At 43.9% G+C, this 27,382-nt stretch overlaps 1 long non-coding RNA gene across 1 annotated transcript; it reads left to right on the top strand.

Moving 5' to 3' along the window:
* Nucleotides 1-22,695: 22,695 nt before the first annotated feature.
* On the top strand, nucleotides 22,696-25,852 carry LOC148868911 (uncharacterized). Its single transcript, XR_016107973.1, has 2 exons — nucleotides 22,696-24,670; nucleotides 24,792-25,852. It is a non-coding gene; the product is annotated as an uncharacterized LOC148868911 (long non-coding RNA).
* The last annotated feature ends 1,530 nt before the right edge of the window (nucleotides 25,853-27,382 follow it).

Here is a 27,382-nt window from a genome sequence, read left to right as displayed (position 1 = left end):
AGGCTGAACAGAATGAAAGGACTGAACAGGATACATATAACCAAACCCTATAATGATGAGCATTGTCTAAAACCTTTCATGCCTTTTTTTTTCAGCACTTACAAGTAAACCACTAATGAATTAGCCACACTTTTCAATCACATAGTCCATATGTACCATATATTTCATCTTATGTCATGGTTTTCACAACTAATTTTAGTTGTGTCATGGTCTAAGATGATAGTTTATGTCACGGTCTAAGATGATAGTTTATGCCATGGTCTAAAAACTATCATTTTGTTTTATTAATAAAATGATAAAAAGAAGGGCAGGTTCAACCAACTGAACCCAGCCCCAACAAAACCCACTTCAATTCAGATACATCACAGGTTTACAGACTACAAATGAAGAAAGGTTGGCTGATGAACAAGGTCCCTGGTAGCTGTTGCACAGGAACCCAATATCCCAATAGCAGATCTAATCAGCTTTTCAACCTAATTAATTATCACAAAAAAAAAAAAGAAGAAAACAGCTCTTCAACTTGGTCATGACTGCCTTGGGAAATTCTTTTGTTCCTCTTAGTCCAAGCCATCAATTGCATTCCACTACAGCAGGAATCAACTTCCGTAATTGCTTTCCACTTTTGCTTAACCCTATGGCATAGAATTTTTTTCCTATTAATGCAGGGTGGGAAGAATAACATGGAGCCTCCTTTTCAGCAATTATACATCCATGATTCCTTCGTCCGTTCGTCCTTAATTGAGGCTCAATTACAACTAGAGCCACCACTTTTTTCATATAATATTAATATATTATCACAAATAAAAGAAAAAGGTAGCAAAAATATTTATAAAATTTCCTTGAAGTTAATAAAATGACTTTGCAAGGAAAAATAATCTCTTTGCAGGGAATTAGGGGAATTGGGATCTGCTCGCCTCACAACGACCTCACAGGCACATCCCATCGTGAATTGGGAACATTTTCTATAAATAATAATATATAAGTACAGGAGATGTTTTCAATGCACGGTGGGATATGCCTGTGAGGTCAAAGTGAGGCGCCAATGCGCCATGTGTGAGGAGCAGATCCGATTTCTTTGCAGGACCAGAGCCAAGGGAACTCGAGGGAGACTTTGTTCCAAGGTTTTTAAAAGTGGCTTGGAGAACAAACCGGTCAGGGGTCTGGTTTTTGGGTCGAATGGTCCGATCGTTTGAACCGAACGATCAACCCATTTTAACAAAAAAATTAAAAAAAATAAAAAAATGATCAAAACCGTTGAACGGTTCGAACGGGTCAACTGCTCGAGTCAACGGTTTTCTAACCAAATCAACATTTTTTTTACAAATATCCGATTTTGAAGAAAAATATAATGAATCACCTTACCGGTTTCCGGTTTTTCCGATCCGACCGTCCAGATCCAATTTTGAAAACCATGCTTTGTTCCCTATGCCTCAAACTTGCCCCTTTACATTATTAATATAATATATTAATAGTATAGTCCTCCCTTTGCCTCAAAGTATAGTCCCTCCACCCACCCCCTTGGGCTCCGCTAAGTGTCGAGGAAACCCGAAACTCTAATGGACGAGGCAAGGGTGGTATTTGTAACCCCACCCTAAACTTGCCCCAATAGATAATATGTTATAATATGTCTATAATATATTGTTTTATATTTTATATATAAATATTAAAATATGACACCTATAATTCATAATATATATAATATTTTATACTATATAATATACAAAATAAATTTTATACATATTAGACAATATATTATGATGCGGCACAATCCGAGCACTCCTAGCTGGCTGCTGACTGGCTCCTTGCTGGCGATGGACGGCACTTGAGAAGATGAAATGAAGGATTCTCGGGGATTTTACCTGGTGGGAATACTCCGATGCTTAAGTTAGAACGCAAGAAAGAAGGAAAAGAAGAGTCAGTAGCTAAGAGTGTAGGTCGCGCTTTATCATTATACTCGAGAGATTAGAGGTCTCCAAAAGAAGCTTCTCTTCTGCCCTGAGGGCTTTTATAGGGGCGCTCTTGCGAGATCGGGCATAACCGCCACTGGGCCCCTGCCACAGCCGTTACCTGTCAGGGCTGCGCAGGTGGCCGTTGTGACGTACTCCTCACCCGGGTGAGTGACACGTCTCCAAAGTGGCAGGCACGCCTCCGCCTGCTAAGAGACGTGGGTGCAGACTGTCGAAAGGACAGAGACTGCGCCGTCAGTAAGGGACGTGGCGCAGTCTCATCGGTACAGCCTGCTAGATAGAAGCTTCTTGAGGAATGCTCATGCGGCCCATTCGCAAGCTACTTTGCAGTGAGCTCGGAATACTTCAGGAGTACCCTAAGTAGAATTGGTCCTCGGGATGACTTGTCTGCTTGGGAGCTCGGGCGAGCTAGTTTTCTTAGCTCGCAAGCTAAAGTTTCCTTGGAATATCCCTTTAGAGGTAGCTCGGGGAACCCGGAGCTCGCGTTGTGGCAAGCTCCTCCCTTTGCGCGCTACGATGTAGCGAGTTGCTTTATGGGCCCGTTACTTGGTTGTACTGGGCCTTAATGTTGAGTTGTCGCTTATGTTGAGTCAGTGTCTACGTGTCACCGTTTCATAGATTGGGTCAAATCATCCTTCATCAATTGCCCCCCACTCCTTGAGCTAAGAGTACCGCCTTAGCACAGGGAGTTTATGAAGTGCGATGGACTGATTTGACCGAAATTCAAACTTGATTGACTGCTCATATTAAATGTATGCGCGGGAATTAGGGGATTTCTGACTTTTCGAGTACTGAAAACGCGCTGAAGCGGCTCTTAACTCCGGATGTCGCGTAGCCACCATTACCTCAATCATGGGAGACGTGCAGCCAGTCACATTTCGGTTTCAGAAAGCGTGCGGTTAGCTTGATTGCGAACCGTTGGATCTGCCTCAATCTGGGCCGTTGATTCGGAGGCGTAGTGGCTATAAATAGGAGGGCCCCCTAGGCCTCATTTCCTTTCATGCTATCTTGCTGTCTTTGGATTCTGAGGTTGCGCATCCATCTAGTTTACCCGAGCTCTTCCGTTCACTTCGTTTCGTCTTTTCCGGTGAGTCTCAATCACTATCAATCATGTTTGGGTATCCGTACCATACTTATTACCGGGACGGTAACCAAGACAACGATGCTCCCTCAAGCTCAAGGGGAGCTTGGGAGCAGGTTCCGGAGGCTCGAGAGACCTTCGGTGATGTGGCCTCTACTTCCCGTGGAAGGGAGCCTGACACCTTCGGTCCCTCCTCTATGATGGCGGAGAGACTTAGGTCCCTAATCCACTATTTTCACCTTCCTGGGGATCTTGTCTACAGTCTCCCCACTGGTAACTTCCCTTGGGAGCATGGTCCCAACGATATAGTTATTTTCCAGGAACAGCTTGAGGTTGGCCTGTGTCTTCCCCTGCACCCCCTAATAGTGGAGGTGCTAAACCATTTTAATGTTACCATCGATCAGCTTCATCCCAACACTATCCGAAACATGGTTGGGACCATTTCTTTGTGTTATGAGTACTGCCTCCCCTTGGATCTTGACATTTTTACTTCTATTCTCTGTATAAAAAATGCTGCTCCTGGGGTTCCTCTGGAGAGGCGCTTTTATTACCTCTCTCCCCATTGCGGCTATAAGCTCTTGTATGAGCTACCAAATAAGATTCCTGTTTGGAAGCGGGATTACTTTGTGGTCCATAACCCCGAGGGGTGGCCCTTCCCCACTGCTTGGAGGGGCGCCATCCAGGACCCCGGGGCTGAGTTGGACCCCAAAACTCGGAAAATGATGTTGTCCTGGGCGTCGGTAGGCTTCCTTTGCTCGGACTACTTGACCGAGGAGATGCTCGTGCAGGCAGGCTTGAGCCCGGGTAGGTTGGCCTTTTAGGTCGTGTAGTGCCTTGTGACAAAATTGTGTACACATGTATTTTGTTTCTTGTCGAACTAATATCTTGTGGTCTTTTGGCAGCCATCATGTTCAGTGCTGATTCGTGTCGCCTTCTCTCGGGCAGCCAGAGACTCCATGCGAAGAGGACACGCCCCGACCGGACCCCTCCTTCGGGAAGTACTAAGTTCGGGTCTGCTGAGGCGGTTCTACCCTCTCCTCCGCCCGAGGTTCCGATGCCCCCACCTGAGGGGGCTAGTGGGATTAACCCTGGGGGAAATGAGCTCCCTCAGCCGGGGGAGGCTCCCTGTAATCCCCTTCAGCCCCATCCTTACCCCCAGTTCCCAGTGGGAAACTGGGAAGGGGTAAATGATTATCTGGTGGCTCACCAGAGGAGCCGAAAGGCGATCACTAATGACGAGATCGCTCAGTGGGGAAACATGGAGCCCGGGGACCTCTCCGCGTTCGCCTCTGCTCATTGCATGGTGGTAAGTGACATTTTTTCCTTTTTTCTCTCTTGTTTTGCCCTTTTCCGCTGTCTTCTGATCTTCTTTTCCGTCGGCAGGTGAATTCCGCCATCCATGCCATGGCTCTCCAGATGTGCATCCATCGCGTCGACGCCCTCGACCAGCGGGCTACCAACTAGAAGCTCTAGGGCGAGCTCCATCACACCCGCAAGGGGAGCGAGTCTCAGGAGCTGCTCGTCCACGACCAGGAGGATCAAATCTCTCGGCTTTCTGAAGAGAGCACACGTTACAGGGAGGAATCATCGAGGATGGCGGCGGAGAGGGAGCTCCTCAGGTAGCAGGTGCGGGACTTGGAGTCCACTCTTCTAAATCGGACTCGAAACTTTGATTAGATGGTGAAGACTGAGTGAGAGAAAGCGGTCTGGGATTTTAAAGACTCCCAGGAATTTCAGGACCTCCAGGCGGAGTACGGCTCGGGTTCGTACCGCTCGGGGTTTAAGCTTTGCAAGTGGCTGGTTCGGAAGAAGTTCTCAGGACTCAACCTCGACGGCATTACTATGAAGGGTCTGTCTCCTGAGACGGCGGACCAAGCGAAGGAAGAGGAGCCTGTCTCTCCATAGGATGAGGAGGCGAATCCTTGAGGCGGCATTTCTCTAGGCTTCTGGTGGCTTACGAGTGCCGTAAACCTGATCTTTCACAATTCTTTGGTTGGGCAGTTGTGCCCTGTGATAGTCAAACTTTTCTTGAGCTGTTTAGCTCGTTTACCGCACTTGTTATTTTTCTTCTTTCTTTTCTCCTTTTTTTTTGAAGTGACAATGAGAGTTCTTTCCTTCTCCTAAGTATGATGAACTCCCTTTATTTTTGCTAAAACGACCTCATCATTGGAGCTTTCAGAGCTACATGCCCGAAGTAGGACTTTTCGGTAGTCGCTATCCCGATTTGTCCTTTAACGTTTAAGGCGTCTCTATGGTATACCGCGAAGTGATTACCATGCATGCCCGAACTATGCTTTGGTTGGTTACTCAGTTCAACCAACATATTGAGATGAGCTATGCTTCGTAAGGCGTCTCTATGATATACCGTGAAGTGATTACCATGTATGTCCTTTGCCATTGAAGTGCCTAAGTCTTTCTTGATGCCGAGGTCTTTGTTAGCTCGGTGTTTTGGCCCTTTGGTTGAGGGGGTGACTTATAGTCTGCCCTTGAAATTTGCCCATGCCATGGAGGCGACCGGGTCTTATAGCGCCGAGGTCATGTTAGCTCGGCATTTTGGCCCTTTAGCTGAGGGGGTGACTTATAGTCTGCCCTTGAAAATTGCCCATGCCATGGAGGTGACTGGGTCTTATAGCGCCGAGGTCGTGTTAGCTCGGCATTTTGGCCCTTAGGCTCTAGGAGCGGCCCGTGGCCTACTCGATTGTTATAGGTAGTATTGTCTCAAGTTGACGATATTCCATGCCCGAGGTACTTGTTTCCCTTCAAGGGTCTCGAGCTCGTACGTTCCTTCCCCGAGCATTCGCTTCACTCGGTAGGGTCTTTCCAGTTGGACCCGAGCTTGCCAGCACCGGACTCAGGTACCATAACTTTACGAAGGACCAGGTCGCCAACATGGAGGTTTCTCCTCTTGACCCTGGCATTATAGTACCGAGCTACTCTTTGCTGGTAGGCTGCGGTTCTAATGTAGGTGAGGTCCCTTACTTCGTCGAGTAGATCGAGGTTGGTACGTAGCTCATCTTCGTCCGTCTGATCACTGTATGCCTCTAGTCGCAACGTGGACACTTCGATCTCTACAGGGATTACTGCTTCAGTGTCGTAGGTGAGAATGAAGGGAGTTTCTCCCGTGGCGATCTTCTCTATGGTCTGGTACGCCCACAGAACACTGGGTAGTTCATCTGCCCACAATCCTTTGGCTCCGTCCAATCGTGCCTTTAATCAGCGGAGGATGACTCTGTTCGTTACTTTTGCTTGACCGTTTGCTTGAGGGTGTGTGACTGAAGTAATTTCTGTCGGATTCCCATGTCCTGGCACCAGTCTTGGAATTTGATGTCTTCGAACTGTTTGTCGTTGTCGAAAATCAATACCCGAGGTAATCCGAAGTGGCATACAATGTTTTTCCAAAAGAAGTTTTGAACATTCCGGGCTGTGATCGTTACGAGGGGTTCGACTTCTCCCTACTTGGTAAAATAGTCCACTACTACCACTAAGAACTTCCTTCCACCCGTTGCTGGCGGGAATGGTCCGAGTAGATCGATGCCCCATTGTGCAAAGGGCCACGGACTAGTGAGATACTTGAGGTCGGCAGCGGGTTGGTGGTGGATATTGGCATGTCTTTGGCATTTGTCACATTTTCTAACGAGTTCAATGGCATCTGCCTTCATTGTTGGCCAATAATACCCTTGTCGAAGTGCCTTTTGGGCAAGAGCTCTGCCCTCCAAGTGCCCGCTGCACAACACCTCATGAGTGTCGCGAAGTACGAGTTCGGCTTCGATAGGCCACAAGAAACGCAGATAGGGGAGCGTGTAGGATCTCCTATACAGCCGCTCGTCTATCATGACGTATTTAGCTGTCTGGCGCTGCACCCTTCTGGCTTCACTGCGATCTGTAGGGAGGGTCCCGTTTAGCAAGAAGCTCATGAGCAGGTCAATCTAGCTCGGCTCTGCTTGGACGATGGGAGCGACCTCCTCTGCCCCTTTGAGAATGCTAGGCCGAGACAGGTCCTCTATGTACACGATTTTCATGGTGATGTCGCTAGTGCTGGCTAACTTGGACAGAGCGTCGGCCTCAGCGTTCTCCGACCTAGGGATCTGTTTGATGAAGTGTGACTGAAAGTCGAGCAGGGCTTCTCTAACTTTGGTCAAGTAGGCAATAATGGTTGGCTCGCGAGCTTCATACTCGCCGGTGACCTGGTTAACCACGAGCTGGGGGACACTGCAGATAACAATGTGCCTTGCTTTTACTTCTCTGGCTATGGCTAGTCCAGCTATCAACACTTCGTACTCTACTTCATTGTTAGACGCTTGGTCCGTGCAGAACTATTCTGGCACCACTACCCTGTTGGTTTGAGGAGCCATCTACGTGAATGATCCAAGGCTCCCCATCCCAGCTTGCGGTTGGCCGAGCTAGAAGAGGTGCCACACTGGCTGCTACCTCACGGGGTTCGGACTTGACCGACCCGGGAGCTTCGGGCTCACCCGAGGTGGGAGCCTTGCACTCAACTGGCCTGGGAACTTCGGAGCTGAATGTGCATTCGGCTATGAAATCTGCTAAGGCTTGGAACTTAATGGCAGTTCGTGGCTTGTACTGGAGGTCGTACTCACTGAGCTCAATAGCCCACTTCGTCAACTGACCAGAGACCTCAAGCTTAAGCAATACTTGCCTCAGAGGTTTGTCGGTGAGGACGATAACGGTATGAGCTTGGAAGTACAGGTGGAGCTTCCGAGCTGCGATTATTAGTGCGTATGCTAGCTTTTCCATCTTCGAGTATCTCATTTCTGCTCCCTGCAATACTTTACTAACATAATAGATGGGTCGTTGGACCCGATCTACTTCTTTTATTAGTACCGAACTGACAACTTCGTCGCTTGCCGAGAGGTACAGTTCTAAGACATCGCCCTCCTCGGACCGGTTAAAGGTCGGCACACTAGCGAGGTATCTCTTGAGCTCGTCGAACGTGAGCCGGCAATATTGGGTCCATTCAAACCCTTTGCTCTTAATTACCCTAAAGAATGGTAGACAGCGGTCCGCCGATTTAGACATGAAGCGACTCAGGGCGGCTATGCGACCATTCAACCTTTGAACCTCCTTCAACTTCCGGGGCGGTATCATATCTAAAATGGCCTTAATCTTATCCGGGTTGGCCTCGATGCCACACCGGTTAACGATGTATCCTAGGAACTTGCCTGAGGTCACACCAAACATATACTTGTTTGGGTTCAGTCTCATATTAAACTTACGCATAATTTTAAAAACAGAATGCAAATTTTGTATTAATTCTTGTGAGAGTTGAGTTTTGACGACCATGCCGTCTACATACCATTCTACTTTTCTGTTGATTAACGGTGTAAACAACTTATTTACAAGCCTTTGGAAGGTTGCCCCTACGTTTTTCAACCCGAAGGGCATAACCTTGTAACAGTATAGGTCGAATTCCGTGATGAAGGCAGCCTTTTCTTCATCCGTCGGGTCCATCTTGATTTGGTTATAGCCCAAATAGGCGTCCAAGAAACTTAACAACTTGTGCCCTAAGGTCGCGTCTACCAACGGTCGATTATGGGGAGCAGGAAGTAGTCTTTTGGGCAAGCCCGATTCAGGTCAGTGTAGTCGACGCACATGCGCCACTTGCCGTTGGCCTTCTTTACCAGGACGGGGTTGGCTACCCAACTCGGGTAGTGGACTTCTCGTATGAAGTTCGTTGCGAGGAGCTTTTCGACCTCCTCGTCGACCTCTTTCCACCGCTTCGGGGCTAGGTTGCGTTTCTTCTGTCTAACGGGTCTAACTACAGGATCTGTGTTCAGCTTGTAAATTATGAGTTCGGGGTCTATACCGGGCATATCTGCCGTGGACCATGCAAAAATATCTAAATTTTGAAGTAAGAAACTTACCAGTTCTGATCGTAGAGCTTTCTGGACGGAAGCGCCGATCTGAAGCATTCAAGTTGGGTCCGCTGCTGAGATCGGAACCGCGACTGTTTCTTCTGTTGGCGCGAGTCGTTCTTCGTCTTGCTCCATAGGCCGCTTCAACTCGAGGTCATCAACTACCTTGGTTTTTCCCTTCAGGGCGGCGACGTAGCACTTACGGGACTCGAGCTGGTTGCCCCGCGCTACTCCCACACCGAAGTCGGTTGGGAACTTCATAGCCAAATGGTAAGTGGAGACCACCGCCCATAGGACATGGGTGATCGGTCGACCTACTATGGCATTGTAGGGGGAGGGGGTCGCGACCACCAAGAAGTCGTGCTTGAATTTGACCACACAAGGCCACGTGCTGACTTCCACAGGTACTGTTATTTTCCCAAGGGACCAGACTTCTTATCCGCTGAAGCCTACCAAAGGAGTGTCTGTGGGCTTTAGGTCACTTCTCTGCAACTAGAGCTGGTCAAATGCAGCTTTGAAGAGGATGTCGGCTGAGCTGCTTGAGTCGACGAGTACACGCCTGACCTCAAAGTCATTGACTCTTAGTTTTATTACGAGTGCGTCGTCATGGGGGTAGTGGACTCCTCGTGCATCATCTTCTATGAAGAAAATTGACTCTTTTGTCCTTGGCCGTTTTGGGGGGTTCTGCTCCTCCCGAGTGGCTTCACAAACCAAAGTCCGAGCTGCTGCTGAAGTGCAACCCGCGATGATAGAGCCTCCCACTATCATGTGGATGGTTCCCCAGACTGGCCTCTCCTCCGGAGGCTGTCTCTGCGATTGTTCGACTGGCCTACTGCTGGACTCGGGAGCATCCTTACCACGCTCCCCTTGCCGACCTGTTTTATTACTATTATTATTATTATTTTGTACAAAGTTTCTCAGATACCCGCGACGGATGAGCTCCTCTATCTTATCGCGGAGGTTTTTACAATTCTCGATACTGTGACCGTGATCTTTGTGAAAACTGCAATACAGATTCTTATTCCTTTCATTGGGATTCCTCCTCAGACGGGGTGGCCATTTCATGTACGGGGCGTCCTTGATCGCCATCAGGATTTCATCCCGCTTCGCGTTCAGTGGTGTGTAATCGGCTCGGTTCGCTATGGGAGGTCAGAATAATTGACCTGGCCTTGCCCCCCGAGCTGTGCCCTTTTTCTTTCGGTTGTCCCCTTGATTGGAAAGCTCTCCTTCCCTCTTTCTTTTTTCGGGCACGCCCTCGCCCTTTTGGTTGATCTCCTCTTTGGTGGCTATGAACCTGTCCACAAGCTTCAGGAACTCAATTATGGTCACCGGTTGGTTGATGACTATGTGCCATTTAAACTCTTTGTGCGCCACGCCCTTCTTAGCTATTGCAAGGCGTATGGCGGGATCCAGGCGCGGTATCTGCATACAGGCATCGTTGAACTGCTTGATATAGCTTCAGATGGATTCTCCCTCTCTCTGTACTATGCTAAGGAGACTTTCTTCAGTTCGCAGACACCGCTTGCTAGTAACGAATTGGGATGTGAAGGTTTGTACGAACTGCGCCCAACTTCTTATCGACCCGGGTGCCAAGTTCTGGTACCATGTACGAGCTGCTCCCCTAAAAGTAGTGGAGAAGGCCACGCACATGCACGACTTACTAGTTCGCGCCAGGTGCATCTATGACTGAAAGGCATCTACGTGATCATTTGGGTCAAACGACCCGTCATACTTGTCAAGAGGGGGGGGGGGCTTGAAGTCTTTGGGCATTGGGACTGCTAGGAGTTCGGAAGACAGGGGGATGGAACCGAGAGGAGGGGGCTTTGACTTCGGCCGAGCTTACCTCTTCTTTGCCCATGAGCTCAGGCAAATCACGGATGACAGATCGGCGAGCTCAGCGGCAGCGTCTCTGCTTCTTGGTGGGCTCGGCGTTCATGCTACCCACTTCTACGTTGTCCGGAATGGTCTGCGTAGGGAGTATCATGGCTGCGAATAGAGGGGTCTTGCTTGGAGTCTGTTGCCAGGACCTCGAACCAGTTCTCAAGGAGCGGGGTTTCAAACTTCGACTTCCGAGGTGACGTAGACCTAGCAAGTTGGGGTCTCTCTCGTCTACTACGGGGGGAGGCCTGGTATTTTGGGAGGTTTTGGGGGGCCTCTCCTTGGCCAGAGGGGCGCTCATCCTGGCGGTGAGACTTAGCTTGCTGCAAGGCCGGGTGCCAAGGCGGGAACTGTGGTTGTTGAAATTAAGGTTGAGGCAGCTGGGGGAACTGCTGTTGATACTGATACTAGGAGACCTGGTGCAATATGTGTTGTTGATTGAGCTGAAGTTGCTGGAACTGTTGCATTTGGGCTTGCATGGCCCACACGCACTGCATCAAGTCCTCCATTTGGTTTGAGTAGGCCGCTGGGGGCACGACCAAGGGTTCGATTAACGTCGCTCCGACTGTAGCAGGGAGTGGGGCGATGACAAGTGCCACTGTGAGAGGCACATTCAAGCTGGAGATTCCGTCCACTGAGAGGGGGACGGTGAATTGTCTGATACAGACAGTAGGAAGCTGGGGTTGTTCCCTGGAGTTATCCATTTTCGTGTTTCGCCCGACGTTGCTAGAGGAAGTCATGAGCGTTGGATTGTAACGAGGAAGAAAAGAACTTGGAAAGTTTAGAGAGAAAGGCTTTTTGAAGTGTTTCCCACAGATGGTGCCAAATGATGCGGCACGATCTGGGCACTCCTAGCTAGCTACTGACTGGTTCATTGCTGGCAACGGACGGAACCTGAGAAGATGAAAGGAAGGATTCCTAGGGATTTTACCCGATGGGAATACTCCAATGCTTAAGTTAGAACGCAAGAAAGAATGAAAAGAAGAGTCGGTAGCTAAGAGTGTAGGTCGTGCTTTATTACTATACTCGAGAGATTAGAGGTCTCCAAAAGAAGCTTCTCTTCTGCCCTGAGGGCTTTTATAGGGCTGCTCTTGCAAGATCGGGCATAACCGCCACTGGGCCCCTACCACAGCCGTTACCTGCCAGGGCTGCACAGGTGGTCGTTGTGACGTACTCCTCGCCCAGGTGAGTGACACGTCTCCAAAGTGACAGGCACACCTCTACCTGCTGAGAGACGTGGGTGCAGACTGTCGAAAGGATAGGGATTGCGCCATCAGTAAGGGACGTGGCTACTTTGCAGCGAGCTACTTTGTAGCAAGCTTGGAATACTTCAGGAGTACCCTAAGTAGAATTGGTCCTCGGGATGACTTGTCTGCTTGGGAGCTCGAGTGAGCTGGTTTTCTTAGCTCGCAAGCTAAAGTTGCCTTGGAATATCCCTTTAGAGGTAGCTCAGGGAACTCGGAGCTTGCGTTGTGGCGAGCTCCTCCCTTTGCGTGCTACGATGTAGCGAGCTGCTTTATGGGCCCGTTACTTGGTTGTACTGGGCATCAATGCTGAGCTATCGCTTATGTTGAGTTAGTGTCTACGTGTCACCGTTTCATAGGTTGGGTCAAATCATCCCTCATCATACTATAATGTGTATAACATGTTATTCTCAAAAAATAGGTTTTTTAAGTTGGAATTGGTGGGGTAGGGCAAGGCAAATTCAGGGGTCCCCATTCCTTGTGGGGACTAGACTGGAGTTGTGATTTCTAGCCCTGAAGGAGTATGGGGAAAGGATAGGGTGTGGTTCTTGTGTTTGGGGTTAGGAATAGGATAGGCAAAAATTGGCCCTGCCCTACCCTGTTGCCATTCCCACATAGAAGGAACTATGTTGTTTTTTGGTATCCTAAATAATAGAACTTGATGTAGGTATATTTGGTTGACTCACAAGATCTTGACACATGGCATTGGCCAAGGGTATTTCTGATAGCTAACAATTTCCCAATGGTAACAAGATAACCCCCGCCCTTAACGGTTGTAGAGCATTTAATGTGGGCGCACGATCTTGGTGAATTTACTCCTAGGTTACTAATGAAGGGGTTGTGGTCGATCGACGCCTCTCTAAGTTCCCCTACATGACTGCAATCTATGGGGTAGTTACTTATCGTTCATACTCCCCACTTGGGCAACTTTGATATTAAAGGGACACTACAGCTAAAGGTAGGGCACACATACTTGAGCTATCACTACTCTCTTATAGTGACCTTAGCTTACTCCGAGCCATCAACTAACTTGATTGTTAGAGCCCTCGCCCCTAGGAACACTCTATTTGACAGTTTTGTATGCCCTTAGCTTCAATCAAAATTGATGTACTTTATGAGTTTATTGTAAATGAATAAAAGTGCATATTTGATTCATGTTCCCTTGGTATGTTTCTGTGTAATAACCTTAAACTGGACACTTAATGAGACTCGTGTTAGTTTAGAATGTTCACAGCCAGTGGGTCGGTCTGGGGAGACCTATCCTGACAAGGCTGACACTGTGGTGCCACCAAGTCGGTTGGGGTGGCTTGTCTCAGCCACCGGGGTGAGACCCTAGGCACATACAGTGTGGGATTAATTGAATCTTTGAACTGGACCTGATTTCCAGTTTTGCCCTGGACCTTGGAGATTGATGGGCAAAACTGGAAAGTTACACCCGACCCCTAGACTCGATTATGATACTGCACTAGGTGTTGGATCGGTCTGTCTTTGATGTACCAATCAGTGAGATCCTTAGCGGGGGTCAAAACGTAGGTATGCTGGGACAATCCGAGAATTCATCTAAGTGGGTGATCATAGTGACAGGATCAGCCCCTTTGTCGGACAAAGGTAATGATCGGGGATGCACTCTCACTGTTGGAAACCAAGACTGCCGGCAACCGATTTCAACCGTTGAGATTTGTTTTGCAAAGTATATTTTATATGAGATATAAAAGTGTATATATTATGGTTTCTAAAATGTTTGCAAAATGTTTTAATTCCCGGGATCCATATAAGTAGAGATTGCAACACTGTTCCTTGCAGCCGAGGGAGAGGTCCTCTCTTGTCGGGCAGTGTATGATCATTAAGGGCTGAGAGGTTAAGTGTAAGACCATTGAGGATAATACCTAATGGGTTAATCTTGCATCTGCCCACAGTCCCTGGGTGTTACAAGGTGGCTTGGCCCAGGGACCACTTAGGGTAAGTGTTGGGCCCATAGAGTCCATTCGATGGGTTTCAGGGGGTGCACTGTCTTTAACAGTGTATTCGACCAGGCCTTGTAACAAAGGCTGGGCCAAACCCATGTGGCTGATGTGTAGATCAATGCTTGGGTCCCACGCCATACAAGGAAGCCCAACTGGGCAGCAGTTAGGAAGGTTGAGTGAGCACATAAGCTTAATGGGCCTAAAGCCCATTTCGAACTGGGCTATTTATTTAGTTAATTAAAGGGGCGAATTCTGAGATGGATTAGCAGATAGGATAGGGTCTTAATTCTATCCTCTCAGAGAGTCCAGATCTGAATGTGATTCAGATCTAGAAACCTCCTAATGGGATTAGGATAAAGCTAATCTAATCTGGAGATAAGATAAGGGTTTATCCTTATCACTAGAAGAGAAGGCTGATCCAAATATGATTTGGATAAGCACCTCCTAATGGGTTTAGGAGCTGATCTTTTAAGTTAACAAAAAAAAAAAAAAGGAAAGTGGGGGCGGCAGCCTTGAGAGATACCAACAAGAAACACATCTGATCCTCTTTAGTGCTGAAATCAAGAAGAGAGAATTCTGCACCCTGCGAATACTCTCTTGCCGCCTCCCTGCTCTTGCCGCCCTGATTGCCAGTTCGATCTCTAGTTGTGGGAGAAGTCAAGATTGGATCTTGACATCAGTTCTTTGAGAAAGGATTGAAAAGGAAGCTGTGCTCACGTACCATTCTACTAATTCTTGCGAAGGACAGAGTTCTTGGGGAAGAACACTGTTGATTCTGCTCCATCCTGCACTGCGCCATCTTCAGTGGGAGCAGTCTTTGGATCCTTCCTTGGGCGTGAACACCTTCATTGGGAGATATTACTTCTCCATATCAGGTATTATTCTCTCCCATTCCTTTTGGTTCAGATCTGGTTCAGTTTAAGGTTCAAGATTGATCCTTGAAAATATGATTTTCTAAATAGGGAATGTGATTCACAGTTGAAGGGAGAGAGAAATTTTTGAAATTCGCCCCTTATTCCGCAATCTTTGGGCGTCCATGGGATGGATATCTCATCCCTTCACACTCCTAGGGCCTCTAACATCTTTTCACTCTTAGCAAGTGGGACCCATAACCCTTGGACCTCAAAAATTACTTTACTACCCTTAGCTCCAAGTTTAGTAGCATCAATTGGTGCCGTCCATGGGAACAACTTAGCATCTTCCCCTATAACATAACTTTAAGAAACTTCTTAATATTTCCAAAAATGGTTGATGACTAAGACAATATCCCAAATGCTCAAAACCTAGTCACTCATGAACAATTCAACGTGGTGTTCCAACAAATGGATTGTTTGGCCCAACAACTGGATGAGTTACGACATCCGACAGGAGGTCTCTCACAAGGTGGCCGCCCCGTAAGGGGCCAAGAACAACAAGGCAGAAAATTTGCCCCATCTTGGTGAGCCAATGTCTAGGCGGGTGCATCGGTAGAGACCCCTCAGAGTCCAACAGTAGTAATCGTCAAGCAAGAAAACACCGATCCAACACATCTCAACTTCCAGCCAGCCAAGGTGGGAATCACCTTGGCACCCACATCCGCGACGCCCCAAAGGACCGCGGGGATTGTCATGCCAACCACACTACCTTCAACTGTAACAAGAATGGCGATGGGCACTCAAGCCATTATAGCCCCCCTCATAGATCGGGAGCTGGCCGATGCTACGCCTCTCCCCCATCAGTCTCAGACCTCTGCAATCACCTCAATGATCGCTATGCTTGTAGAGCCTAGGACCCGATTGAATTTGAATATTCTAGGAATCATGCAAATCTCTACAGGGTGAGAGAGCCCTAGGTCTTGATGCCTCAGATTGACCGATGCATCGGAGACCTCTAGGTGTAGATAGGCGCCATCCAAGATGAGATTAGACAGGTGAAGGAGGGCAGGGGTGATGCTTCCACTAGTCAGCTCGCCTTGTCCAACCGGATGGAGGCTTTTACTAACTCCATCACCTAGGAGTCACTCCCGCCTAATTTCAAGGCGCCTACTCTTGAAACTTACGATGGAAGCACAGATTTAGAGGACCACCTAGAGAGCTTCCGAGCCCTAATGCTCTTCCACGAGTACTCTGAGACCCTGATCTGCCGAGCCTTTCAAGCCACTTTTAATGGATTTGCCCACAGATGGTTCTATACACTCCCTCTTCAATCCATCAACTCCTGGGACTAGTTCACAAACCTTTTCTTGGCCCACTTTGTAATCATTCAATGATGCTAGAAGACCATCATCTCCCTGATGTCCATCAAGCAGAAGCACAGAGAGAGCATTCGAGCCTATATGAAAAGATTCAACTAGGAGGAACTCAAGGTTAAAGACCTCGACCCCTTGGCATCTATGGTTGTTGCTTCCATCAATGGCCTTTGCCCGGGACCCCTCAGTTGGTCTATTTCTAAGACGCCACCTAAGAGCAAGGTGGAATTCCTAAAAATAGTAACAAAATATATAACAATTGAGGAAGCTAAGGCCAACAAGCGCCTACAAAACCCAGATGTTGGCCCCAATGAGAAGAAAAGAAAGGACAGAGACGGACCAGCCGATGGCATAAGTAGAAAGAACAATGAGAAGAAGCCGCCAACACCATCATTTGACAAGTACACTCCATTAAACACCTCCCAAACTCTCGTTGCTATTGGAAGTAGGGGTACTACTATGATCACTCCAATCGGGAAGAGAATAGGCCTCATGACTAGAATTAGAAGTCGACATGGCGGAAGATGAGGCCTTACCAAGAAAAGGTTTTTTGAAGAAAGGACAAGAAAACAAGTTATTAAAAGCCGAGGTGGTCTAAGGAACTCCAGGCAAGAACACTGCGAGCTAATGATGAAGTCTCCCCTGTCAACTCTCCCTTTCTTAAGGAAAATGGATGGTTAAGATTTGTTGTATCCAACGGCTGTAATCAAACTGCCTCAACCACCCACACCGACAACCTCCATGTGGCATTGACCTCGAAAGACAAAATGGCATCGAGGCCTGAAGTTGGCTCGCCCATCGTCCTTGGCTCAAGATATGTCAAACCGGCGTGACCATACAACCATCCACCCCAAACATGGATCCTGAGCATTTGAACTCGGGCCCATCCCTAGCATGGCTCCTTGACCGATGAACCCAATGCCCATCCCGAACACGGCTGTCAGACTACGGAAGCAAGCACCCATACGGACCACAATGACTTGGCCACAATGACTTTAATCCCTCTCGCTCATGGACGACGAACAACTATAGACACTGATCCATCAACGCAAATCACCCAATGGCCTCGGCCTTATCCTCGAGAGTGGGGGGCAAGTGATGTAGGTATATTTAGTTGACTCACCAGACCTTGACACGTGGCATAGGCCAAGAGTATTTCCAACAGCTGACAATCTCCCAACAGCAATGGGGTACCCCCACCCTTAACGGTTGCGAAGCATTTAATGTGGGCACATGATCTTGGAACATTTACTCTTGGGTCGCTAATTAAGGGGTCATGGTTCGACAATGCCTCTTTGAGTTCCCCTACGTAACCGCAACCTATAAGACAGTTACTTGTCTTTCATTACTCCCCACTTGGGCGACTCCGACTATAAAAGGGGCACTACAGCTAAAGGTAGGGAACATATACTTGAGCTATCACTTACTCTCTTGTGGTGACCTTAGTTTACCTTGAGCCCTCAGCTAACTTGACCGTCGAAGTCATCACCCCGGGGCCTCTGATGTTTTTTCACTCTTAGTAGGCAGGACCCACAACCCTTGGACCTCAGAAATTACTTCACTGCCCTCAATTGAAAGTTTGGCATCATCAGGACTCAACATTGCCTTCTTTTTTTATGCTTGAAAAAGTGTTTCCATGATTCATTACGGTTGGTGAGGCAAATTCAATACATGAACATCATCACTTAATTAGAACAAATGTAAGCAGATTTTTCATTTTTTGGCATTATATATAAAATACAGAAGAGGATGGGAGGTGGGACAAAGTAGGGTGTACATACAAGGCTCACTTGCCATACCATGTGGAGAGGTGGAGAGCCTCAAAGCCTACAGTTTCGTGGATTTGATTTCAAGCCTCCTTTTTGGATAGGTGCCAAGTGACCATCTCAGCAATTTGGGTCATTGGCTAAGTATGTGTTTGGCATAGCTTCTGTTTATTAAATAAACATTTGTATTTGATTTGTCTTCAAAACTGAAAAAAGTACTTTAAACTGTTTATGGGCAACTAGGCACCACATCAGTGGAAGAGTGAATAAACATTCAACATTTTAATGCTTCCCCCAACAGTTGGTGCACACATAAATCAAAACTCACTTTTGTGAATATCAATACATACCGATAAATATGATAGGAAAAATGCTGATTTGATGATGACATGGCAACATTTTGATAAACGCCTATCACAAAATGCCCACATAACAAAACACACACTAAATGTAAACAAATTGGTTGTGTGCAAAATGCAAATACATTTCAAATTTAAAATAGAAAAGCATTCCATTATGCATTGGACTATTTTTAAAGCAAGTAAAAAAAGTTTTAATACATTACACATGCATGAATATCTTTTCTCAAGAGTTTAATTCTCAAAGTTTACCATATATATTAAAATTTTTTACTTGCTTTAGAAACTTGTCCAATATTGCATGATGGAAGGTTTGAATTGAGCAAAACTCCTTGGTAGCCTAGGAGCCTAAGAGTAGAGGTGTCAATTGGACTGGATTTGGTCCAATCTGATCCAGTCCAATGTCAGTCCATTACAAATGGACCAGGTCCAATCCAATCCAATCCAATGAATATTATGGACAATTTTGGACCAGTTCAATTCAATGCCTGGACCATCCAGTCTATTTACATTGTTTTAATTTAGGTTGGTTCTAACTCAAACCTAGTCCATTGACACCTATATTCTTATCTTCTATCAATGGACCAGATATTGACTTAATCCAACCCAATCCAATATAAATTCATTATGGATGGACCATGTCCAATCCAATCTAATAAATATTTTGGACTATCAAGTTTGGACTGGTCCAATTCAATATATCTTATTGGTCCATCCAATCCATCCAAATTAATTTTGGTTTGGACAGGGCTCAATCCTAAACCAATCCATTGGCACCCCTACCTAGGACAAACACATCTGCATTTTATGGGGTGTAAATGGGTTGTTAGAAGATTAAATTGAATTGAAGTTGGTGGATTATTATATTTAGTTGTGAAAGCTCAGTGATCTTAACATAAAATATTAAAAAGAACATTAAGGCTCAGTTAGTTTGTTTGCATTATTAATTTCATTTGCATTTGTATAAATGCGTAAAAGGGTAAGAAGAGTGGTCTCCCTTTGCACTGATATAATTCGGATTTACTTTTGCTTGGAATTTGACTATCTTATTTGTTTGTGAGAAGTAACATAAGAAGTAAAGTTAAGTGGTTCCTTTACATGAAAGAAGAATGGAGATAGGAGGGAGTTGGGATTTGTTCACAACAAAAATTATCCCAACATGCTATCAACATGATCCATGACCACACATCTCACTATAAGACTAGGACCCCCTGAGACCCACCATGTTTGCAATGTGTAGATATAGATCATGTTGGAATGTGTTGGATTTTTTTTTGGTGAGCAGATCCAAGCCCATAGAAGCAAGATGATGTCCCCACTTTATATGAGAGTAGACCTATTCATGGGCTGGGTTGGGCTAGGCTCAGGCTGGGATTTTGCTCTTCATTAATAGGATTTCTTCAGACCCAAGCCCGAGCTCAGCCCGACCAATGGGCCTACATCTTGGGCCTGAGCCCGACCCTCATAAAAAGCCCAAAGCCTGACAAGGCTTGTATAGAGTTGAGAAATGCGTGACTTGTACAGACTACAAACTACAGATTAATAGAGTTTGAAATGCATGATTTGTACAAAGTTGAGAAATGCAGGACTCACAGTCGGAGAGAGAGGCAACTAAGTCCACTGGTGGTGCGGCTGGCACCGGTGCTTGAGTTCGCTAGTTCCTGAGAATATGCGACAGTGAGTGAGAATGAGAACTGCGAGAGAGAGAGAGAGAGAGAGAGAGAGAGAGAGAGAAAAGACTCACCACCGGAGAGAGAGATGACCGGTGCCTGAGTTCGCTGGTGCTTGAGCTCGCCTGTCGCCTCTAAGACTGAGAACGATGGCTGCCTATCTAGGTTCACGCCGGTTCTTGAGAGTGAGAGTGAGGAGAGAAGATAGAAGATGGAAAGGGGGAATAGGAAAGGGTTATTCGGCTAGGGTTTAGAAGAAGTTACAAATGCCGGGCCAGGCTTTTTGTGACAAATCCCGAGCCCGGCCCATAAAATAATCGGGCTTGGGCTTTTAGGCCTGAGGTGAAGCCTGTGGGCTAAAATCTATGCACAAGCCGTCTGGGGGTCGGGCCGGGCTAGACCAGCCCGTCGAACTACTTGGCCCATGAATAGGTCTATATGAGAGAATTAAGGTAGAAGGAAAATGGTGTAAAATTTGCATCAATTTTTTAGATGCAAAATTTTCACTGTCATTAAGTGTAAAATGAGAAAATAAGTACAAATTTTATATCAAATAAGAGTTTACAAACAAATTTAATATTGAATCAAATGCAAAATATGTATGCGATTCAGATTTGTACTGAAAATAAATGGAACCTAATGTCTTTTTTACTTTTTGATTATTAGGTTAGCACACCTGGGGTGAGGCCTGAGGGGTTGGGGATTAAGGCAGGACTCAATCCCATATTCTGAAGTCCAAATCTGTTGTGAACAAAATGCTATGTGCACACTATGCATAATACACTACAGCGGGCTACACATCATGAACATCTCCCCTGCTTGTAAATTGTCATTCATGGGGTGTAGTTAGGGTGCAACTTGGATGGGGCTTGGGTTGGGTTTTGTCAAAACTTGATCATGGACCCGGCCCAAAGCAGTGTAAAATGCTAACTAGGGCCAACCCAAGTTGCACCCCCTAGGTTTAGTGTTATATATGTACAGCAGATCCATGTTCATATTATTGAGAACCACTTATCCACTGACCTTAACAGCTTAGCTTGTTTGCACTTTGAAGAGAATAAATGTTTAAGCCAGGTTGTATACCTATAGATTAATCAAAGAATGAAGAAGAAAAGCTAGCTAGGAATATATTGAGTCTCTTGCTAATTAATCATGGAAAGCTTAGCCCTCTCTCACCGTATCAGCTCTGTAAAGATCAAGGGGTGATGACTACTTGGCTACATAGGAATTATCTCACAATAAGTGATAAACAAGAGGGGTTCTGAAGGTGGAGATACTCCCAACCTATCTTGTCTTCACTGAACCAAAATAGCAGCCAGCCTAGCCGATCTAAAGCACTTTCTGAGAGTACAAGTCTAAACATTTTGTTAATTGAAAAAAGCAAAAGTGGCAAGATGCAATTAGTTATGTCCTATTTATTCTTTTTCAAAACAAATATTAAGTTAAATTCTCCAATTATGCTTAGCTCATAATGCCATAATAAATTATTCTTCTAAATTTTAATCTACGCTTTATATCTTTAAGATAGTTTATTAAATTCTCTTATTTAACATCTTTCCATCTCCTATTAAATTAAAATTTGATACTCTACCATTCTTGTTTAACATTTAATTCCTTCTTGCTTGGTCACATGTTCAATCTCATTTTCCATCAGCATCAGTGTCTCTATTCCCACCTTTGTATTTATTTGCCAATCAAGGTTGAAGTTTTTTCTTTTAATTTTTAATTAAACATAGTGTGAATAGGAGTTTTGAACTAAACTTCTCTCATATATATTTTTATGCGGCTTGTGAAATTGCTAGGATAGGTTTATAAGAGACCCATTTGGGGGGTTTGAAGCTTTGCTTTAACTATTTTCAAGAAGAGACTAAAAGAAGCTTCCTTTTTTTAGTGCCCATTTGATAGGGCCTTTCCATGGAGGCTATTGGCTTTGTGAGCAGAAAGCCCAAATTTGCTGTACTTCAGCTGGGGGTGTCATTGAAACTTTTCCAAAGCATCCCAATTAAAACAGCTCAACCAAAGCTTCAGCTCCAAATAAATCGTTAGCTGAATCATGAAAAACAGTTAAAAGATTTTTACCAGACATTGTTGTTTATATGCTCTTCCGTAAAATCTATCTTGTAAGGCCAAAAGCTACCATGGGAAAAAGCCCTGTCAAACGGTCTCAAAATCAATCTTCCCTTTAGCTTTTGTTTGTTTTTTCAGACTCTATCAAACCAAATACAGCCTAAAGATTTGAGCATAGACCCTAAGAGCAGAAGTGATGGAGATTGTGACTGAACCGAACTCATGGTATATGTCCCATAGGATTCACATTAGGCCCATGGTATTGGATGTAGACCTTTATTGAACAGCCAACATTACAAAAAATAACGAGAGCTTCCACGAAGCACTCATGTTTATCCTTTGAGCTTGCTTTATAAATCAGACGACAGATTTGACCCAACCCAATCCACTACAAGTATAGAATTGTTTCCACCGACTCTTATTTTGTTTTTATACAACTTTTTTAAATTAATTTCAAGTATAATATTCATGGCTTGGTCAGCAAGGCAGAGACGACCAATTAATTCGTCTGAAAGAAATAAAGGAAGAGAAAACTATTTTTAATCAGTATATAAATAGGACACCATGATCATCAAATTCTTTAACAGGTTCTTCATTCTCAAATCACTCCTGTAAGGGGGATATGGGGTTCATCAATTAATTGCTGTTGATGATGTATTTGGTTCAAGTAAGAAGTTTTTTCTTTCTTTTTTTCTTTTCCTTATTTTCTCATCTTTCTATTTCTATGGAGGACAATGACGATAGCTTCATGGTTCGCTCGTCGTGCATAATGGCAGTATTGCCTTGACGACACCACATCATATTTCTGAGTCCTCTTTCTCTCTTTCTCTCTCTTAAACAAATTCCTTCTCTCCTTCAACTTTCTGTTGATCTCCTATTTTCTACCAAATCAAATACAGTCTTATCGCTTATTTTTTCTTTTATTTCAAAAGAAAAGGATTCTCTAGCTATCATATTTTCTTCAGAAAAATGATTAAGGAGCTACTGATTTATGTCCAAGTCCACATAAAGTTAATGATCCACTAACGAGATTAAGGTTAGAAATTAAAAAGAAAAATCATTTTTTGATTTGAAATTACCGGTGATGATCGTTAATGATAACAGTCTCTCTCTCTCTCTGCCCATCTATCTTTCTTTAATCTTCTTATGATTTTTAACTTCTTTGTAGCTAAAGCCTAAAAGACCCCTCACCGTGAACATTCATTGGTCCAATACAGTGCCTCTTAGGGATGGATTGCACTTTTCATTCCCAAACCCATCACCTTTGATTTCAAACCCATTTGTTTTTCCTCTAAATTTCCGAAACCCATTAAACCCATCACACAAGTGAACTGTTATGTCCTTAATAAAAAAATGGCTTGGCAAGCAAGTGGTGTAGATGACTATATGGGAAGGAGAAAGAATTAATTAGGGATGATAATTTTTCCCATAAAATTAGGCTCCGCCGGAAAATATTTTTGTCTTGAATTAGGGACAGGAAGGGATTGGATTTGCATATAGTTCCTCAAATCCGATGATAAATTTATAAAATATCTCTAAATTTAATATTAATTTTTAAAATATCTTTAAATTTATCCTAAATTCTTAAAATCTTAGATACCATAATTTCATTTCTAAGTATCCTAAATTGTCATAATTCAATTTATAAAATATTCATAAATTCTCATAATCTTGTAAAATACTCGATTCTTTTTAAGCAGTTGACTTGGGGTGAAAAAAATTCAGGAATTTCTTACCCCCAACAGAGAGTGGGGCAAAGCATCTTGACTATTGACAGGGACGGGAGCAGGGTATCCCACCCCGAACCTGCCCTGTTGCCCATTCCTAGATTTTACTCCTCTCTTAATCATTTTCTACTTTATAAAACATATAAAATATATATTTATTAAGGTTTGACTATAATACCATAAAAACTTATAATGAACCACAAAAATGGTAAGGAATTAAATGCTTTTTAAAAATTCATAGGGCATTTTGATAGATATCGGATATCCTAAGGACAAAGTTCAAACGTGTTCCAAACTCTAAAAAACTCCCCCATACCTTCCCTTATAGTTGCAAGAACAGTTTCTCACTCGGAATAATCTCTCATCCTTCATCCCTTGAGAATGACACCGGAGAAACCAATTTTTTTATTTGACCGTAAGATTACAGTCCCGATGAACCGGAGACAAAATCATACACACCCGATTGAATTACTTTTGTTGAAAATGCCAGTGCTCGCAGTGGATCCATCTGGGACTCAGCTATACTGGACACTGGCGTGTTCAACTGATAGATAGTTCAGCCGGGTGTATATATTTTTGTATTCAGCTAATCCGCTCTCGTAAGATCACCCTAAGGCATACGTCCATTGTCCACCCTTCACACAAACATTTCCTTCGTTCTTATCCTTCATAAACCTTGGGGCTTTTTAACAGGAAAAAAAGAAAAATAACACACAAGCTGCTTTTTATCACCTTTGTTAGTAAAAAAAATCGAGATTTTTACTGTTCAGTCTATTCCCAGAAATCTTAGCTCCACGGCCCAATTGGGGTAGGTGCCAGTTCAGAAATGATGCCAATTCAAGAACAGGTATGGGTGTTATAGGTGGAGGTATTTATAATTTTGAATTATTATAGGTCTTCATTTGAATTCAGAATTCTGAGGTGGAGTGCAGTCAACTTACCTCACTCTCCTCTGCTCTTCTTCACAGTTCAGACCAAGTTCAGGGCATTCCAGCCATTTTAATGGAGCTTTCACCATTACTGCTTGTAAAAAAAATAAAAGGAAAAAAGGAAGTTTTCAGTAATTTTTCACGGGACAGGAACAGAAAAGGGTAAAAATACAGGAACGTATTCATTCTGTTCTTTGATTTTTTTTTTTCGAACCTGTGGTTCTTCTATCATCGCCACGAGATAACCCCTTTCCGGCTTCTGCAGATTTTTCAAGAATTTCAAGTAAAAATAAAAATAATAACCGAACTCCCGTCGATAGCCATTTGTTTTGTTTGAAGTCTACTAGCCTTCTTAGATTTGTAAAAATACCTTGGCTTCATATAATAATAATAATAATAATAATAATAATTATAATAATAACAAAACTGCGATTAAGCGTTACTGTTAAAGTAGTCGTATCTCTTCTTCTTCCTCTTATTCAGTGACAGCATCACTTCAATCCGTCCTTCATACATGCAAACCTCACAAGCTCCACTGCATATCGTACCGGGGTTGAGGACCCTATAGCCAACGGAATTCGTGCTCTGCCCACTATCATCTCACCGTTGATGCGAATGCTGAATGTTCGGTTCCAGCAAGGGTCTGGGTTGCCAACGACGTTAGGAGTACTCCTGCATCTCCTGTCGGGTTCAACCCATGCAACCACATAATACGCACAGCCATTCCTATCATGCGATGGAGCATAGTCCACATTCTTACTTGTGCCGATGCCCAGCACAAGAATAAACTCAACGTCACTGTCTTCTGCATTTTCCGTCACATTCTCGTTATTTGCAGTCGGAAACGCAGAAGTTGCAGAGAACGGAAAGGAAGAGATAGGTTGAATTCAATACCTCTACCACCACCCATGCTAAGATGCTTTGTAAAGTGTAAACAAACAATTTTACTTTCTTTCTTTCTGATTATTTGTGTTTGTACTCGAGCGTTGGAGTGTCAACCCAATTGTGGAGTTTCCGAGACTCCTCTATCACCAAGAACACCATCACCATGATCCCAAATAAATAAAAAAACAGATGTCTAACACTGTTTCATTGCTTTCCTTCTTTTCTTCTGATTCCTAATAGAATGAGAATCTAATGTCGAATGAAATTTGGTTAAGATTTGACTTCTTTTAGACGTACAACTGTGGATAAGATTAAGAAAGTGGGATGGGCTTTAGGGCTGGGACAACAGCCTCGGCCCATTTGACTCAAAATGAAAGCCCAAGGCAATTTTACAAGTTTATGGGCCTTAAGGCCCGCTCTCGTCTCGGCTGCCGTTATGCTAATAATATCATTGAATCCATTTCAAAATGTCTCCCTTGAAATTTCTTGCTATATATCCAAAGGTACAATTTCCATTCTCCCTCCTCGAGGCATCGAAATTTATCTTAATTTCATCCGGGTTGGGATTGGCTGGCCTCCTTCTAATCCAATCCACGTAATCTCTTTTTCCTTCCTTTTATCTCCATTTAAGAATTTCTTCTGAGCCTCTAAGTACTCCCTCAGCTATCTAATGCTTTACTCACTATTATGAAGTTCTGAACATTTTATTATTGAAGGACTTTTTCATTTCTACTCTTCTATATATATATATATCAAAACATGAATCTTTAGGTGTATAAATTAATTTGAATCACTTGGTGAGCTTGGCTGAAAAAAAAATGTGTTTAGGGAATGTCTATCTTAATTATTTATGAAAATCTGAAAAAATTCTGTTGCTTTCAAATAGGGGTGAGCACTATTCAGTTAAAACTGAAAAAGACAAACTGAAAATTTCAGTTTCGGTTTTTTTTTTTTCAGTTTGGTTAATTTGGTTTTTAATTAATTCAGTTTTCGGTTCCGATTTTTAAAATTAGAAATTCTGTTAACTGAATTAACCACACTTTCTATTATTATATGTAATATATAATATATTTATATGTTGATATATAAAATAATAAAATTTGATTTCATAATATATATTTTATAATATAATATATATATTATATATTATATATTATAATATATAATAAAGTATATATTATTAAAATTTGGTTTTAATCGAAATAGCCAAAAACCGAACTGAAAATTTCGATTTCATTTATTTTGGTTTTTCTATAATTTGGTTTCAGTTCTGTTTTATTTTTTTTAGTCTAGTTTTTAAAATTTTGATTTACTCAGTTCGATTTTTAACTGAATAAACGGAATACTCACCCCTACTTCAAATATAAAAGAAGTTTGAATAATTTTCTTTTGAAAATTAATCTTGCCGTAGACAGAAGAGTTGGAAATCTGAAAACTCCCACATTACCAAAAGAAAAAAAAAATGGAGGGGCGGTTACAAGTATCATTATCTAAGAATAGAGTTTTGGTGATTTTGTTTTTCCTGTGCTTTAGTAATACAAATATCTATAGTGTAAAATAGAAGGTTTAGAAATATTATATACAAAGTTTTGTATTGTACAAATTTGTATTTGCACTCTTTTCCAAACTCTGTGTTTTGTTCAATGCAAAGCATTTTATTTACCAATGTTTTAAAAACCGATTCGAAGGCTGAACCGTTTTTGTCTCTGGGTCGTGGGTCATCGGTTCGATCGATCGGGTCGAAC

The sequence above is a fragment of the Nelumbo lutea genome, chromosome 2, assembly GCF_056320005.1.
Source record: "Nelumbo lutea isolate HS-2025 chromosome 2, American lotus-T2T, whole genome shotgun sequence".
In the NCBI taxonomy this organism is placed as follows: domain Eukaryota; kingdom Viridiplantae; phylum Streptophyta; class Magnoliopsida; order Proteales; family Nelumbonaceae; genus Nelumbo; species Nelumbo lutea.
Note: the sequence above shows the minus strand (reverse complement) of the source record. Positions and strands in the feature narration are given on the sequence as shown.